Source organism: Gigantopelta aegis, chromosome 8 (assembly GCF_016097555.1).
Source record: "Gigantopelta aegis isolate Gae_Host chromosome 8, Gae_host_genome, whole genome shotgun sequence".
Taxonomy (NCBI): domain Eukaryota; kingdom Metazoa; phylum Mollusca; class Gastropoda; order Neomphalida; family Peltospiridae; genus Gigantopelta; species Gigantopelta aegis.
This window is the reverse complement of record NC_054706.1, coordinates 8409752-8424049: the sequence shown is the minus strand read 5'-3', so window position 1 is coordinate 8424049 and position 14298 is coordinate 8409752. Positions and strand designations below refer to the sequence as shown.

Genomic DNA, 14298 nt, shown 5'->3' with positions numbered 1-14298 from the left:
CCTATGTTGTTTTTAGTACGCAGAGCTGGTAATGCTATACATAGATGTTAGTTGTTGTTGTTTTGTTGCTTTTCATGTGTCCTTTTTTGTTTTGTTTGTTTGTTTGTTTGTTTTTCAATTTATGTATGTGATACTGGCATCCTTTTAACGTAATTATTTTAATGCCGGATTATGTACTATTATAAAAAAAACGACAAAAAAACCCCACCCAAACAAACTTATTAGCAATTAGGCGAAGTTTCTGAAAAAAATATTTAGCCGCAAGTTAGTTTGATGGAGCCAAAAACCAAATAACTTTGAGATAGCTCGATTGCCCTCCAAACCTAATTTGTTTATAGGGGCGGGATTTAGTTCAGGCGTTAAAGCGCTCGCATTAAGTGTTTGAGTCGTAGGTCGAGCCATTTCAGTGGACCAATTATCTGCTTGTGTTTTCCCCCGTCCCGACAAGTGCCCCATGACTGGTATATCAAGAACCGTGCTATGTACTGTCCTGTCCCTGGCAGCTAATGGAAAAATATAGCGGGTTTCCTGTAAGACTACGATTCAAAATTACCATATATACCAATAATTAATAATACCCAGGTCGATATATCTATATCGGAGAGTCAGAAAGGTTTGAATATTGATTTTTGTGTACAAATATGTGTAGATTTCAAACATACAACTCTTACTTGCCTGAACCTGTACGTTAATTGGGTATTTGCATACTTTTAATGATACATCATAGTGATATGTTTTGTCGATGTGCTGCTACCTGAAAACAATAGTCCACAGAACAGACACCCGATGTCAGTTATAGGGCAGATTAAACTCCTAAATAATGTTTTCATGATGCTCGACATCAAAGCGTTCCATTTTAATTTATTGGATTTTCATAATTGGCCAATTCGACCTTCATTTTTAAGGTCACATGGAGGTTATTGTTTCTGAATATATAATATGCTTTTAAATTACATAAATCATTTGGGTTTTTTAATTATTTCAACCAATATTGATCAATATTGATCATTTTTATTACTGTGGTTCAGGAGGTCCACACCAGTTCCTCTCTAGGAATGCCAAGAACACTGTTGGTTTCATACACTGGAACTACCCACACTTGTGTGTCCAGGGAATGTTACGTACACCTATAATTGTGCAAAATGGACCTTTCTCTTTCCTACTCCTTTGATTTTTGTTGGTGACTTTGTGGATTGTTTTGCAATATATGTAGAGGGGCGCCCAGTGGTAAAGCGCTCGCTTGATGCGCGGTTGGTGTGGGATCGATCCCTGTCGGTGAGCCCGTTGGGCTATTTCTCGTTCCAGCCAGTGCACCACGACTGGTATATCAAATGTCATGGTATGTGCTATCCGGTCTGTGGGAAAGTGCATATAAAAGATTCCTTGCTGCATTAGGAAAGATGTAGCGGGTTTCCTCTGATGACTACGAGTCAGAATTACCAAATGTTTGACATCCAATAGCCGATGATTGATTAATCAATGTGCTCTAGTGGTGTCGTTAAACAAAAAACCCTTCAACATATGTCTTGAAGATAATATTTGTTGTGACGGAACCCACAATAATTTCCAAATCTATGTTGACAGAAGTATTTGCAACTGGTTTATTAAATGCTTAGATAAGTGCATAATCATGTAACTTGTAAGGTAAGAGAAAAAGTCCAAATTATCAGTCGAAGTGACGTTCCCATGGCACAAGTATTGTCCCAGGTTATCACGCAAGATCAATTAACAATGATAATTTTTTATAACTGATACTCCAATGAAAATTATAATAGCCTGTTTGTGTATATGCATTAGTATATATATAGTTGTCATTGGCATACAACAGGACACCGGACATCTATGTCTCCTTGATCCAAAAAATATAATAAGTACATGCCAATACTTTGTATATTGGTTGTAATGCAAAAAGGAACTTTTGGCTTTTGGCTTTAATACATATTTACACTATTTGTTTTTTCAAACGTATGTCCACTTTTATTATTTATTTTTCTTAGTTGCAATGATATTTTTTCACGCATTTTGTATATAATATCGATTTACCGACGACAAGAAGTAACATATCATACCAACATAAACCTATTTACGACAGAAACGTAAAACCATTATATTTCCCGATATTAGCATATATGCGATAACTTGTGATATATGCGATAACTTGTGATTACCATTATCTACATTAGTGCCACCGGCCTCGGTGGTGTCGTGGTTAAGCCATCACACATAATGCTGGTAGGTACTGGGTTCGCAGCCCGGTACCGGCTCCCACCCAGAACGAGTTTTAACGACTCAGTGGGTAGGTGTAAGACCACTATACTCTCTTCTTTCTCACTAACAACTAACCCATTGTCCTGAACAGACAGTCCAGATGACTGAGGTGTGTGCCCAGGACGGCGTGCTTGAACCTTAATTGGATATAAGCACGAAAATAAGTTGAAATGAAATAGTGCCACCTTCGTCGATTTGTTTACCTTCTGCGTTATCTAGGACAATAATCTGAAGAGTAATTCTCTATAGCTAAAAGTGAATACAGAACCCCTCTCGGTGACCGTATTAACAAATAAATCGACCAGTGTTTGACCTGTCTGATCCGACATCACTGGGTTAGATAAGAATACACGTGAATTCGCCCCTGAGTTAAGATACAGTACTTGAGTACTTGGTGACCATTTGGGTACAGTTTAACCAATTGGCGGACAAACTGTATGATCTAGCTGGTCCAACAGCACTGGAATAGATAAGAGGACATCGAACTAACCAACGAATCATCACTCCTGCCAGAAAGTTCGGAGAGCGAGGTAGGTAGGTAGGTAGGTAACTAGTTTAACGTGCTAATATACCACTGAGGTTTCGAACACGCTCATCTCGAGTACTGCCTCCGATAAGATCGTGAGCCTGACTCTGGTCAGGATCGAGACAGTGCTTTTGAACTGCTCTGTTTGCACGTGCGTTTGTGGCGTGTCAACCCGGACTCGTGTGTGTTGTGTTGCTGTCCTGTAATTAATTTTCTTCAGTTATTTCTTGCATATATATTTTTTTAATATTATTTTTTGTGTAGTTGTAATATCCGCCGCCCCCCCCCCCCCCCCCCCCCCCCCCTCTCGTGAAGATATCTGAAAAAGGCCGAATCTGTCATCGTTGTATCCAACTCTTTCTCCTGTTTTTTTCGAACAGTGATAGTTCACCGCGAACTTTAATACAGAACGCGAATAACGCGGAAAACTCTAGCATTTTGGACACCCGTGCGATACCGAGTCCCTCGGGACCATCACCACCGCCGTCACGGCTGTACCAACAGATGGTGTTGTCGAATGTAGTAATGACGTTCGCGAACTCGATACGGAATGGGATTTTGACAGTCCCTCTGATATAGAGGACAGTGAGACATGTTGTTTGGGTGAACAAGAAAAACAAAACAAAAAGAAACAGAAACTAAAGGTAGTTCCCCCTCTAACCTCTTCCTTAAATCCGCCCTGAAAACTACTTCCCCTTCAGATGCCAAGCAGAGAAAGGGAGGGAAATGCAAACGCAAATCTGCCAGGGGTCTAAATTTTAGGCCCTCTGTTGAAAATATTGCTAGTAGCCCCACCTCGCTACCCCACAGAATCCAAAGAAAAGACCTGCCACAGATTATGAATTTGTAGACCCAGGAGAGCCATTTATTTCTAACACTGGAATTACCCCCGGCAGAGTCGACAAGTCGGTCACTAATAACTGTAGTGTCGGTAAAAAAAACAAAAACAAAAACAACTAGACGTAGACGAGGGTAGCCCTGTGGGTTCTGCAATGGATGAGGGGGATATGGATTTTCTTAAAGGAATAGGGAGAATATGGTTAGATGGGAAGGACCCAAATATGTTTGATTACTGTCATTTCCAACATTACTTTGGGGAAACCAAAAATAGTCATTGTTCGGACTGGTTTGATTGGAAATTGGAGACAGGTTTGGTATTTTTTCAAAGAAGGGGGCTGCCATTCCATGTGTTGTCTCATTGACAAGACTAACCAAAGAGCCCACAAACAGTACTCCAGATAAACATGTTTTTGTTGACGACGGGGTCATACCTGATATGTTACCGGGCCTGGGGAATGTAGAACAAAGCACATTTAGTGCTACTAGACACAGGCACCTCTCTGCCAGCCAGGTTAAAACCCTTAGAAGTGGGAACTCGTCGGTTCATCCGGCTGGCCCTCTTCTAGACTTGGAAGAAGAGTTGGCTGACCTTGATGCTCACCAACATATCTTTACGGTAGTTAAACCCAAGAGAAAGGTCAGGGATTGTGGGTTAGTCCATAAGAGCATAGGGGAGGAACCGGTAAAAAGCCCCCAGGGACCCGATGAAATTCTGAACCACCTCAGAATAATAGTAAAAACGGCACTTACTATTGAATTAAAAATGTAACAGTTTGGAATAACGGGTATCGTGATATCCTACTAGATGAACAGACAGACAGAAGATGTGTCTACTTAGATAACAACAGATATGGCATTTTACCCTTTGTCATCAGACCGTCTAAATGCTTTCAGTGTCAAGGCTGGGGACATACGATCAAACTGCAGATACAAAAACGGTCTACCAGTTTGCTTTCGATGTGGTCAAAAACATCCCAAACGTCCCAGAAACAACCACTGTACTGGTGCCCGTTTCTGCGTTAACTGTGGAGGGAACCATTGTACGCATGACACTAGATGTCCAGACAGTCTAAAAGCGTTTAAAAGTTTGGCCCAAAGAACTCGACAAAAGGTAACTCCAAAATCGCCTTCCGGTAAGAATACGAATCCTAAACTCCCGTCTAATGTTTGGGATGTCCAGGGGGAGATAAGGTTAGAGTTCCTACGACAGCGGGTCACAGTTCTGCGGCATCTCGCAGTGATTGAATCACGGGTTTTCAACTAGTCCAAGACACTCACAGGACTGTTTCTAAATGGCGGGATCCACCCCAAACCACTCTCAAACTTTTGTAATCACGATGTTTCCCGAATCCTTAAGGGAGCATGAGATTTACTAAAATATCACGCTGGAATTGATATTTCGCTTCGAGTGTTGAAACCAGAACTCACAACTTATAACACATTTTCTGTAAGCCCGAACCAAGACGATGAGGTTGGAGTGGATGGGGATAAACCTAGGTACATTAAGATTGATCAGGAAATATTCCTGATCACTCAGAGGTAAACTGGATAAAAAATTAATATTTAATATTTGATTTTGTATTCGTAGCTTGATCCATCCTGTCGTCATTATGGGGGAAAAGTCTGCTCATACTAGTAATAGTCTACGTCCAAATAGATAAATGAATACTACAAATGGTGGTCTTATCATTCTTCAGTGAAATGCAAAGGGCCTTCACTCGTCAGGTCATGGTTAGGAATTGGTGAGCTTTATCAAACAAAACAGTCCAGCTCCTGACTTTATTTGTGTCCAGGAACATGGATTGACATATCCAAAAAAAAAAAAAAAAAAAAAAAAAGGGCAAAAAACCATCTACTAGCATTTTTAAAATTCCTGGTTATACAGGTGAATTTTATAATAATAATTTTACTGCTAGATGAGGCCTGGCCACCTATGTTAAAAATAACCTGTCGTATAAAGTTCTCCCTTACACGAATCACTCTCCATGCATACAAGCTTAGAATTCTTGGAAAAGAGAATAATATTGACATTGTTAATATATATGTAAGCCCTGGAACAGCACAGGTACAACTATATGGAACCTATTAAACATTTGGGTAATGATATAATTTTAGTTAGTGATTTCAACTCCTACAACACCCTCTGGGGATCTAGATGTACCTCCACTCAGGGTTCCATAGTGGAGGAATTCCTGGATCTAAAACCGGCCTCGGTGGCGTCGTGGCAGGCCATCGGTCTACAGGCTGGTAGGTACTGGGTTCGGATCCCAGTCAAGCCATGGGATTTTTAATCCAGATACAGACTCCAAACCCTGAGTGAGTGCTCCGCAAGGCTCAGTGAGTAGGTGTAAACCACTTGCACCGACCAGTGATCCATAACTGGTTCAACAAAGGCCATGGTTTGTGCTATCCTGCCTGTGGGAAGCGCAAATAAAAGATCCCTTGCTGCTAATCGGAAGAGTAGCCCATGTAGTGGCGACAGCGGGTTTCCTCTCAAAATCTGTGTGGTCCTTGACCATATGTCTGACGCCATATAACCGTAAATAAAATGTGTTGAGTGCGTCATTAAATAAAACATTTCTTTCTTTCCTGGGTGTAAAAGATCTGGTGTATCTCAACGATGATTCACCAACATTGCTGTCAGATATTCATGGCACATTTTCTTGTATTGATCTATCATTGGACAATTCAAAGATGGCTAGTAAATGTGAATGGTATGTTACAAATAATTTAAATAGTGATCATTACCCAATATTTATTTTATATAACACAATGTCAAAGTGGTTAGATATGCCTAGACATATCTCCAAGTGGAAATGGGAAAAAGCCAATTGGAAGGGCTTTTATGATAGCTGTTTCAACATGGACCACGGTTCCCTTTTCCTGAATAATATTGATTTTTTTTTAATTAAAATATTACCGACACCATATATTCTATAGGCAAAAGGTGACAAAAGGATTCTCTTCATCCAAAAATGTCCCTTGGTGGAACGATGATCTGTCTGAATCCATTAAATTGAGAAATAATTTGAGACGTAAATTTCAAAAAGACAAATTCAATGAAGAATTGTTTAGATGCTTTAAAAAAGCTAAATATACAGTTGCAGCTAAAGTCCTTGAAGCCAAGAAGTCGTCTTGGGAAGCCGTTTGTTCTACTATCACAACTTCCACATCTGATAGTGAGGTTTGGTCAAAAATTAAAATAAATACAAGAAAAAAAGTCTTCTACTACTAAAGTTTTAAGTAAAAATAAAGCAAATTTGAGCAGCCAAGGAAAGGCTGATCTCTTAGCAGATACGTTTCGATTCAATAGTAGTAATGATAATTTTCCCTCTCTCTCTTCAAAACAAATAAGGAGGAATTGGAACAGGTATATTGCCAACCACAAAATGCAAACTATTCTGATGACAGTTTAAATTTCAATGCACTGTGGACGAATTTATCAGAATACAGCAACAGAACCCAATACATTTTCTTATGTTTTTTGTTGTTTTGTTGCTATTCAATTAAATTTGGTAACAAGGCTATATCCCGGCCGAATTGTAAAAGGCCGATGTATTTAGTCTAACAAAATATGGGAAGGACCTTTCCGATCCCACAAATTATCGACCTATGTCTTTGACCTCGAACCTATGTAAAACCATGGAGGTCATGGTAAATAACAGGTTAACCCATTGCCTTGAATCGAATAATTTAATTACCTACCTTCAAAGTGGCTTTCGTAAAAACCACAGCACCGTTGACCACCTTGTTCGTCTCCAAACCCATTTAAATCAGGCTTTTGCCAAAGGGAACAAGGTGGTTGGTGTCTTCATTGATATAGAAAAGACGTATGACATGACATGGCGACATGACATATTGCTAAGTTCTATTAATTAGGAATTCGAGGGCAAATGTTTAATTTTATTTAAAGTTACATTCTCTGGTTACCATATTATAACAGCATGTACAAATGTGAAATACAAGCTCAAATGCACTTTTTAAAAAGTCGTGTGTGTTCTCTGTGAACGGATATCATCAAACGTATACGCTTGATTCGTCGCCTGTGCCGCCATAGCTCGGCAAAGCACAAACGACAGCCTGTTGTCAGTTTCAGTTAACACGTGCGTTTGCCGATTTCAAATTGTAGGGTTCGTCTCAAAAAATTAAGAGAAATCTTGCGCTGTACGAAGAACGTTCGGATGAGGATACGGTACTAGAGTCTTTAGTCGGTTTGATCTTGACAACGTATTATCGACAGTCGTACCTTCCTATTTCAGAATTGATATTTTATAAAGTGTTAGTAGAACTTTTAAAATTTTGTTTGTATACTAGTAACACATTAATCATGTATATATTTTTAAAATAAAATATACTAAAGTAGACAATGAACGTTTTCACTTCTTAATTTTACGTGTTAAAATCGACAAATTCAAATAAATATTATTTCGTTTGGAAAGGGTAAAGCTGGGGGTGGAGGTGGGGTGGGGGTTGTTTAACGACATCAAAGATAAAGCATATTGATTTAATAATCATCCGACCCCATACAACCGTAAATAAAATGTGTTGAGTACGTCATTAAATAAAACATATCCTATCCTTCCTTCCATCTGCTGTTGGATGTCTAACATTTGGTAATTTTGACATATAATCTTAGAGAGGAATCGGGTGCATGTACAGGGGAAGGGTATTGGAGGTCGAAACCCTTACTTGCCCAAGCTTAAAAAAAATTGAAATGTATTTTTTGGGGGAGCATGGCCCCATATAAACTTCGCTTAACACAGTCTATAACCCCAACCCCACTGAAATCCCTGCACACGCGCCTTGGAAACTCGCTACATTTTTGTTTAGCAAGGGATCGTTTATATGTACCATCCCACAGACAGGCTATCACATACCATGGTCTTTTTGTATACCCGCCGATGGGGATCGATCCTAGACTGACCGCGCATTTCCAAAAATCACCCTTTTAGGTCCAAGTAATGAATAAAAATAACATATAGTCTTGAAAAATGTTACGTAAATCGAACACAGTACCCTCTTCCTCTACCCCTAGAGCGTTACGTAATTAGTAACACCCCCTTACATGTAACGCGTATGCCAACAGCTGGCTACTGTCAAAATTTCAAGGCAAATCCCCCACTCACCGACCCCTGGAAAGGCGTTGTACCATACCTCTATGGATATAAATATGTTTTGGAGATATGAGACGACCCTCAATCAAGACATTTAAATTTGTTCAAAAATTGCGAAATCTCACATGATCTCTTGTTGGGGAATTCTATACTTGTGATAAGCCAATGAAAACCGAGATCGGTACGAGCCCGTCAAAAGTGTCCCACTTTCAAAATACTGGCTTTGTTTTTGACTTGGATAAGCCAGCGTAGTGAAACCAATGCGGAGTGCGGCGTCATATATGCACCAAACGTAATTGGATTTTCTGTTCTATATGCTTAAATAATAAAAATATTCCAGGGAATGTAGTTTTAAAAATGTATTCATAATAGGTCGTTTAGAGTTAATGTTAATGGATATTTTTCCCAAGATCTCTCTTTGGATAACGGCATTCCACAAGGCTTAATTAATGTCCCCACCCTGTTTAGTATTTCCATTAATGATCTGAGTTGTCGAAATGTCGAAACAAACAACAAAAGGTCCCCTTAATCTAGGCCTGTTTGCTGATGATACGGCCTTTTGGAGAGCCGGTCGTATGGTTAGCACACTTAAACGTTTTATCCAAAAGGATATTAATAATTTACAGTCCTGTGCAGATCAATGTGTGTGTGTGTGTGTGTGTGTGTCTGTGTGTCAAAATCTCCTTTAAAAACACGGTTTATATACTTTTTCATAATAAACTAGTTCCTTCCCGGGAAAAATTAAACTTAAATCCAAGTCAGTAAAATAAAATTCCTCGGTATTACATTTGACTATAATCGTAGATTTAAGTCCCATATTACTTAAATAATTTCTAAATCTAATTATTTTATTAATATTTTAAAAGCCCTTTCTGAGACCATTTGGGGTTCCGATCACAAAACCTTGCTTAAAATTTATAATGCTCACATCTTATCTAGACTGCAATATGGAGCACAAGCCTTTTGTTGTGCTCCCAAACCCCTATTACAAAGGTTGGTTCGGATCCAAAACCAAGCGCTCAGAATTACTGCCAAAGTTCCTAAATGCACCCCTATAGACAGTTTATATACAGAATTAGGAGTACCTCCCCTTGAAATTAGAAGACAATGCCTAATACTTAAATATTGTTTAAACAAAAAAAGTATTACACCTGACAGTCCTGTCTCACAACTTACTCCAGCCAATTTAAACCCTATAGGTCTACAATCAAAATCAACACAAAAACTGGGGGACTCTTTTGTTACTTTTGTGTCTAAAATAGCCGATAAGGCTGGTACATTGGAGACCCTCATAGTCAATGTTAAATGTCAAAGTATACTCATGTCACCTTAGTCTGCGCGGCACAAAAAGTCTGCGCATGTTAATGACGTTACATTACGTCTTGAAACAAGTGTTGGGGTATGTTTGTAAACAAACAAAAACGTTAATTTAATTAATAAAACAATGGTTAAAACAACACATCTTGATTGTGAATATATGTCTAAAATTGATAGATAACAATTTGATTGAAAAAACTCTGAATTAATGCACAAAAAGTATACTAGCTTTTGCCAGCCTCGATCAACATGTTTTTGTATCACCTGTCAACACGTGTCTGTCACCTCTGTAATGATTAACCTTGTATATCAACTTACACAAGTTTACACAGAAACTTCAATACATACCTTACTGTAATTTATGAATCCATAAATGAAATAAATATTTTATTTTATCGGTTAACGTAAACGTCCAAGCATAGTTTGAATTTCCCTCCGAGTGACACAACGCAATATGACTGCCCAGACTTTGAAGCTTGGACTTACAGCATGGCCTATTTTAGCTATAGTCTGTTTCAAAATTATCATTGATTGTCCTATATGTAACGGACACTATTTGTGCTCATTTACACAGTTCATAACATAACTTTTGTTGAAGAATGATCAAAATTTTTGACATTGGCTTTTTTATATTGCTATTTTGTGTTGTCCAAGCTAAGGAGCATGTAACACCATTTATATTTATCTCATTTGCATAATCTACATTTTTCTGAAACAGACTATAACAGGAAGTGTTTGTTGTTTAGAACTTACAACAAGTCGGATCCATTATTTGTTGCTGTTTCTGTAAACATTACAGACATTCGTTTTTGAAAAACCCAGGAGTGCTAAAAATGACACTCCTCAAAATGCAGAGGAGGGAAAAATCGCACCCCACAAAATAATCAGAATTAGAGGCAAGAGACCGAGAGGAATTGCACCCATTAGCATGATTAAGTTTGAGGAGTAATGATTTCTAAATTAAATATCTTAAGTGTTAATGTTTTGTGTTTTCAAAATAAATATCCTAATTTAACTAATATGATAGTTGTTCTCAAAGATGAAGGAATGGGCCATTGCAGTCTTTCACAAGAAAAAGAAACACCATGAACACAACATTTATCGATTTCTTATATATTATATGCATATTATGTTGCATTAAAATTCTGAATCATGATAATCTGTTGACTATTTATGAATAAAGAATTCAAACTGATTTGTTTGTGTTTATTCTGTTTTATTTAAAACAAGTACAATAATTTTAATCTTCATCGCAGAATGATATGATTTCTCCATGGACACAAACCTGTGAACTGAATGTGAGTTGGCATTGTAACAACTATGGTATTGTTATTAAGAATTCTAACTGTAAAATATCTAATAAAACACTCACAAAAAATAATATCAGTAGGCCTATTTGTAAATCATTTAAACTAAAAAGAAATTAAAAGTGTAACAACCACATGGCACAGGGTTATCACATTTATCATGATATCATAATATACGTCATGTACCTTCAAAGTCTCTACTTAAAAATGATAATAATAATAATGTCATAACAGAGATAATGTCATCATCTATTGTTTTCTACCCAAATATATCTTACTGCAATTTTTATAAATATATATTTTTACAAAAAGGATTAACTTTAATTATCGGTGTACTGTAGTTAACACGTCATTTATTATACTACTAACTCGAATCATAGCAACCCATAAAAAACAAAAACAAAAACAAACAAAAAAACCCCAACATAACCACCCTAATGTAAATTTAATTTTAAAATATACATGCTTTACACTCGGTAAATTCGAATTACTGACTTGAAATTAAACCGGTGTATGTTTGTTTCAGAGGCCCGTCAACCGATCACATGTACTAGAAACCTAACTCTACCAAGGGCAATGTCCTTTGCTTTAAATCACGTGGCAGTATCGTGAAACAGAAAGTAGAAATGTCTACGAGTACATCGCTATGTTATTAACGAAAACAAAACCTGCTTTACTAAATTACTTTTTTGTTTGTGTACGCGTTTACTGTGATATCAACATGTATAAACAGTATACATTATACATTAAACATTATATATATTGGACAACGCACCTATTATTTTCCCTGTACGTGATCAAAACGACGACAGTATAAATACATTTCGTGATCATTACCTGCATTGTACGAAATTAAACAAACAAAACCGACGAGATCTTAATAATAAGTGAACTCCTAGCTGACTGGCTCAGTGTAAAGATAACCAACCAATCGTGTTTCAATACGTTAAAAGTATTCTAGGAAGTTCATTGTGAACAGAATGGAAAGATTTGTGGCGTTGTGGATTGGATTCAATAAACAATTAAAATGGTGGAGTTAAAAAAACAAAAAACACAAGCGTGATTTGTTCAATTTAGGGGCGCGTTATTTCGCGCCCGTCAGATTGAGTTGACGGGGATTTCACGGGCGTGATAGCGCTCGCGCCCGTCAAAAACGAAGGTCTGCATTAGCGAGAGAAGTGGTTGTTTTAATGTTTGCTGCGCAGACTTATGTGCCATCATGCAGGCCAGTAAATACAGCAGGGGGATCCCACTAAAAATGCGCTCATTACTGGAGTTTAAAAAACATTACAATTAAAATAACTTTCAGTAGTAACACGTTAATTGTTACTGTGGCGGTAAAACAAATATTTTTAAAGAACTATTTAACTTTACAATACAACACAAATGCTTAGTTGCGCAGACTTAGGTGCCACCAGTGTGCCAATCCCTTGGAACTAATTCAACTAAACATTCCCTGTTATTAAAAACGAAGTAGACAAAACTGATATACCACTTTTTAAAAAGGTAATTTTTCAGGCCTCCCGCTGTGGTATGATAATTATAATATATATATACACACACACACACACACACACACACACACACACACACACACACACACACACACACACACACACACACACACAGATGGATAGAAATATCCCATGTCAGGCAACACCGGAATGGCCTTTGTGGTTAATGGTGATGGTAATTCTCAAATATGCTCGCACATTAGATTACCTGACAAGTTATCCATATTTACAACATAATTAGCTGCCATCCAGCACTCAACACATTTTATTTACGGTTATATGGCGTCAGACATATGGTTAAGGACCACACAGATATTGATCGAGGAAACCAGCTGTCGCCACTTCATGGGCTAATCTTTTCGATTAGCAGCAAGGGATCTTTTATATGCACCATCCTATAGACGGGATAGCACATACCACGGCCTTTGATGTACCAGTCGTGGTCCACTGGCTGGATCAAATTAAATACACCTGGTAATTATGTAATATTTACAGATAGTCTTAGTAGTCTTCTGGCTTTAAAAAGTGGTAAAAATGCAAGACAAGATCTTACTAACGCTATACTTATACTAAAAGGCAAAAGTTATTGTGACACACAAAAGACAAAGATAATTGATGATAAGTTTTTACTACCGTGTATGCAACGTTATAACATGGAAAGAAAAATGTCCGAAGGTATCGAAACGAGCAATAGTCCACGAAAAGGGCGCACCTGCCATATGCAAACGAGCCACATCATTAGAGGGTGTCCAGAGCGAAGATCACACAGTCAGTAGCGAGTGTCTCCATCTTGAGCATTAATACAGGCCTGGCACCGTCGTCTCATTGAGGCCATTAAACGCTGAAGAAAGGGATGGTACAGGCTGTGAGGGTTGCTGGCTGGAACCTGTTTCGCAGATGCGTGGTTCGGATCCATGTGTCTTGGCGAGGGGTTGTCACGGGTGGTCGGCCGCAACGAGGACGGTCCCTGACCTGGTTATTTTGTTGATATCGTTGCCATCAGTGCCATATGGTGTTTCTGTGGACGTTGAATTGACGTGCGACATCACGCTGCGGAGTCCGAGATTCAAGCATCCCTATGACTCGCCATTTGTCATTTTCACGGAGGCGTGCATTGACGAAATTGCATCAAACAGTTCACTAATGGTATTTTTCTGACTTCTGGACTTCTGAAGGCTGCACAAAGTGGCAATGATTTGCGACTGAATGTTTCTTGCACAAAGCATGCAGTCGCTGCAACAATTGCTTGGTTGCATTTCTTTAATTCATGCACATTTTCTCTGGTTTACATCCATAAATCCATTCACAAATTTATTACTCCAAACAATCCATGTCACAATAACTTTTACCTTTGAGTATATTACCGATTTGTCCAAACTGGGATTCAATGTTGTATTAGAATGGGTACCAGC

General features: G+C 38.2%; 1 protein-coding gene across 2 annotated transcripts in view; it reads left to right on the top strand.

Annotated features, from left to right (window-relative positions):
* Positions 1-14298, top strand: part of LOC121379386 (methyltransferase-like protein 27) — a 49912-nt gene that overhangs the window by 4051 nt on the left and 31563 nt on the right. The window lies entirely within an intron of this gene.